The sequence below is a fragment of the Carcharhinus amblyrhynchos genome, chromosome 26 (assembly GCF_965287045.1).
Source record: "Carcharhinus amblyrhynchos chromosome 26, sCarAmb.v2.hapA, whole genome shotgun sequence".
Taxonomy (NCBI): domain Eukaryota; kingdom Metazoa; phylum Chordata; class Chondrichthyes; order Carcharhiniformes; family Carcharhinidae; genus Carcharhinus; species Carcharhinus amblyrhynchos.
Genome location: NC_137349.1, coordinates 41449268 through 41454892, shown reverse-complemented (window position 1 = coordinate 41454892; position 5625 = coordinate 41449268).

Here is a 5625-nt window from a genome sequence, read left to right as displayed (position 1 = left end):
CACACTCTCATCCATCACCTGCCCTAACTCATTTCCCAATAGGAGGTCCAATATCGCATCCTCTCTAGTTGGCACCTCTATATACTGATGTAGAAAATTCTCCTGAACACATTTCACAAACTCTACCCCATCTAAACCTGTAACAGTATGCGAATCCCAATCTATATGAGGAAAATTAAAATCCCCTACTATCACAACTTTGTATTTCTTGTGGTTGTCAGCTATCTCTCCCACCTTTTATCCCTCCGCCTCTATTACGTCTGAAACATTGGAACCCTGGAACGTTGAGTCCTGCCCCTCCTGTAGCCAAGTTTCACTAATGACTATAATATCATATAATGTCTCAGCTATTTCCTCATTCTTTGTGATAACGTTTCCTGTCTCAGTCTCTACAGGCCAGTGGTTTAGCTTCCTTTTTATATAATTGTAAAATCTGTTTCTATATTCTTGTCTAATTTACTTTCATATCCTAGTTTTGCCTTTTTCTCAACTGTTTGGTCTTTCTTTACTGGGAAGTGCACAATGTTCACCTTGTGGGTTATTACCACTGAAATTGTTACAATCTCTGCTCTCTCTAGTGTTTTCTACTTTGATATTTAAATTCCCTTTCACAAATATCCAAGGTTCAATCACATTTCTACTCACACACTGGAAGGCCTTGCTCCGTTTTACTCACTCCTCCACTCAAATCATTTGCTCCATTTACCTGTGGTGGAAACACCTTTGGTCACATTCTTTATCCCAGGAAAGAAGAATTAACATAGCATTTACACATCAGAATAAATGCTAACATTTCAGCAGATTCAGCACCCTCCCCAACCCCCAGATATGTTTACTTGTTGCCATCAGGTTGAAGTCAACGGGAATCGGGGGAAGTTTTCACTAGTTAGAGTCAGACCTGGCACAAACGGAGATGGTTGTGGAGGGTCAGTCATCTCAGCTCATAAGAACATAAGAAATAGGAGCAGGAGTAGGCCATCTAGCCTGCCCCGCCATTCAATAAGATCATGGCTGATCTGATAGTGCTTCAGTTCCACTTACCCGCTCTCTTCCCATAACCCTTAATTCCCTTATTGATCAGAAATCTATCTACCTGTGACTTAAACACATTTAACGAGGTAGCCTCCACTGCTTCAATGGGCAGAGAATTCCAGAGATTCACTACTCTCTAAGAGAAGTTGTTCCTCCTCAACTGTTCTAAACTGACTCCCCCTTATTTTGAGGCTGTGCCCTCTAGATCTTGTTTCCTTTCTAAGTGGAAAGAATCTCTCCGCTTCTACCCTATCTAGCCCCTTCATTATCTTATATGTCTCTATAAGATCTCCCCTCAGCCTTCTAAACTCCAACGAGTACAGGCCCAATCTACTCAATCTCTCCTCATAAACTAACCCCCTCATCTCCAGTATCAACCTGGTGAACCTTCTCTGTACTCCCTCCAAGGCCAATATATCCTTCTGTAAATAAGGGGACCAAAACTGCACACAGTACTCTAGTTGCAGCAAGACCTCCCTGCTTTTATACTCCAGGACACCTCTGCAGAAGTTCCTCAGGGTAGTGTCCAAGGCCCAACAATCTTCAGCTGCTTCATCAATGATCTTCAGTCCATCATAAGGTCAGGAGGATGTTTGCTGATGATTGTACAATGTACAGCACCATTCAGAACTCCTCAGATACTGAAGCAGACCATGTTCATATGCAGCAAGACCTGGACAATATCCAGGTTTAAAGTTTTATTTATTAGTGCCGCAAGTAAGGCTTATATTAACACTGCAATGAAATTACTGTGAAAATCCCCTAGTCGTCACACTCCAGCACCTGTTCGGAATTGGTCTAGACAAATAAATACTGTGGTCACCAGTGCAGGTCAGAAGCTGGAAATTCTGTGCAAGTAACTCACCTCTTGACCCCCCAAAGCCTGTCCAGTATCTACAAGGCACAAGTCAGGAGTGTGATGGAATACTCTCCACTTGCCTGGATGGGTGCAACTCCAACAACACTCAAGAAGCTCGACACCATCCAGAACTAAGCAGCCCCACTTGATTGACACCCCATCCACAAACATTCAATCCTTCCACACATAGAGACAGTCGTGTGTACCATCTACAACAGGCACTGCAAGAACTCAACAAGCCTCCTTTGACAGCACCTTCTGTCCTAGTTATTTTAGGGGTTTTGGGTTTTAAACAAAAAGAAAATAGTTGTGGTTTGCACACTTAGATTCAAAGTAACACACAATTGGTTTATTCCAGGAGCTGTTGCTTGTACAGTGCAGAAACTGAAACTAAAAAGGGAGCCTGTGAAACACTCTAAAGGCATCATCAAGTCATGTGATCAGCACTTAAAGCAATCATGCAACTACTCAAATATATAGCACCTTCCAAACCTGCGACCTTCACCGTGTGGAAGAACAAAGAAAGCAGATAGTTGCGAACACCATCACCTGAAATTTCTCTTCCAAGCCACTCACTGTCCTGACTTGGAAACATATCACCATTCCTTCCCAACAGCACTATGGGTGTACCTACACCACATGGACTACAGCAGTTCAAAAAGACAGCTCACCACCACCTTCTCAAAAGCAACTAAGAATGGTCAACAGACGCTGACCTGGCCAGCACTGCTACAGCTCAGTGCTGAAAATATATCTTTACGAAAGTTGATTGTCTTCAAAAACTACTGAAGCTGGATATCTGTAATATTGGCAGAAAATGCCAGAAACAGTCAGTTGCCATGGAATATTTGTGGAGAGTACATAGTTTCAGCTGTGAACACTAATCAAAACATAGGAACATAGACGATAGGAGCAGGATTAGACCATTCAGCCCAGCAAGCCTGTTTTGCCATTCAGTGAGATCATGGCTGATCCTCCATCTCAATGCCATTCGTCTACACTCTCCCCATATTCCTTCACATCTTTAGGAGAGTGAAATTCTATTCCCTCCTTAAATATATTCCTTGACTTGGCCTCCACACCCTTCTGTGGGAGAGACTTCCACAGGTTCACCACCCTCTGAGTGAAGAAATTTCTCCTCCTCTCAGTCCTAAATGACCTTCTTCACATCCTGAGAGTGTGACCACCCCCCCAGCCAGAGGAAACAACATCTCTGTACCCAGATTATCAGAATTTTATACTTTTCAGTAAGATCTCTCATTCTTCTAAATTCTGGTGAATGTTGGCCTCATCTTCCCACCCTCTCCTCATCTGACAATGCTGCCATCTCAAGGATCAGTCTGGTGAACGTTCACTGCCCTCCCTCTATGGCAAATAAATCTTTTTTTAGGTAAGGAGTGCAAAACTGCACACATCACTCCAGGTGTGCTCTCACTAAGGCCCTGTACAGCTGCAGTAATGATGTGGAGATGCAGGCGTTGGACCAACACCGGCATTTCCACATCATGACTACCATCGACGCCGCAAATTCCAAGTGGAGAGGATCTCCAGAAAGATCGCGCCTATCAACCCCCAGTCCAGCTGCAGTAAGACATCCTTACTCCTAAACTCTTGCAATGATGACCAACATACCACTTGCCTTCCTAACTGCTTGCTGAACCTGCATACTTGCTTTCAACGTTTGGTGTATTCTCAGACACCCACATCCCTTTTTACATCAATATTTCTCAACCTATCACCATTTAAATAATATTCTGCCATTCTGTTTCTCTATCCAAAGTAAATAACTTTACACTTAGCCAAATTATATATTCATCTGCCGTGTATTTGCCAACTCACAACTTGTCTAAATCACCTTCCTCCTCACCACAGCGAATTTTCTGTCATTTGACAATATTACTTTAGATTCTCTTATCCAAATCATTGATGTAAACCATGAATAGCTGGGGCCTAAGCAGTGATCCCTGAAGGATCCCACTATTCATTTTCTGCCACTTTGAAAAAACCCCATTTATTCTTACTCTTTCTTTCCTGTCTGCTAACTAGTTCCCAATCTTTGTCAGTATATTACACCAAAATCCCATGTGCTTTAATTTTGCACACTAACCTCTTCATAGAATCATACGTGTGACGTTTTCAGAAGCTTTCTGAAAATTCAAACACACCACATCCACTGGTTCTTACTTATCTACTAGCTATATCTTCGAAAAACTCAGTAGATTTGCTAAACATGATTTACACATCATAAATCCATGTTGACTTTGTCTAAGATGTGGAGATGCTAGCGTTGGACTGGGGTAAACACAGTAAGAAGTCTGACAACACCAGGTTTAAGTCCAACCGATTTATTTGATAGTAAACTCACAAGCTTTCGAGGCACCCCTCTTTCAACGAAATTTCGAGCCTCGAAAGCTTGTGAGTTTACTATCGAATAAATTGGTTGGACTTAAACCTGGTGTTGTCAGACTTCTGACTTTGTCTAATCCAGTTGATATTTTCTAAGTGTTCTGTTATTGCAGTCTTTAATAATAGACATTTTTCCTATTATTGATGTTAGGCTATGCAATCTGTAATTCACTGTTTTCTCCTTCCCTCTTTTTTTTTAAATACTGGGGTTACATTTGCCACCCTCCAATCTGCCGGCACTGTTCCAGAATTCCACCACGACAATTCCACTGGTGGAATTTAAATTTAATTAATAAAATCTGGGATATAAAGCTCATCTCAGTAATGGTGACCAGGACAACGAGCAGCCATTGTCATTAAAAACCCATCTGGCACTAATGTCCTTTAGGAAAGGAAATCTGCTGTCCTTACCTGGCCTGGCCTACATGTGACTCCAGAGCCACAGCAATGTGGTTGACCCTCTGAAATGGTTTAACCACTTGGTTGTCTCACCACCACCTTTTCAAGGGCAGCTAGGGCTGGACAACAATGCCACATCTCACAGAACCATAGAACCCTACAGTGCAGAAAGAGGCCCTTCAGCCCATCGAGTCTGCACCGAACACAATCCCACCCAGGCCCTATCCCCATATCCCTACATATTATACCCACTAATCCCTCTAACCTACACATCCCTGGACACTAAGGGGCAATTTCTTAGCACGGCCAATCAACTTAACCCGCACATCTTTGGACTGTGGGAGGAAACTGGAGCACCCGGAGGAAACCCACGCAGACACGAGGAGAATATGCAAACTCCACACAGTGACCCGAGACGGGAATTGAACACAGGACCCTGGAGCTGTGAAGCAGCAGTGCTCACCACTGTGCCACACCCACGTGAAAAAGTAGAGAAAGGAGTGATTATCAAAGAAAATTTGATGCAAGTCACGTCAAGAAAGTTTAGCACAGACGGCCAAAAATTTGTTCAGAGTGGTGGGTTTTAAAAAATGTCAAAAAAGGGATGTTGAGGGAATTCCAGAGCCAATCACCAGCTACAGGATGGTTCATTATCTATAAGTCAATTTCAGCTATCTTGAGGAAATGACAAGTGCGAGATAAATGTGAGTTTGTTCCTTTTTTAAAGCCTCACACCTCAGGTTACTGGAGTTTAGAGCTTTAGATTCTCTGTCAATTCAAATTAAATCTATTCTTTAATGCAATTTCATTTAATTTGCTCTATTTCTCTTGGTGAATGCCACAGCTCAACATCATTGAGTAATAGTCGCAGATCAGTTTCCTAACGTTCGTTTACAAATCACTTTCAGTTTCTATTCTTGGTTTAACAA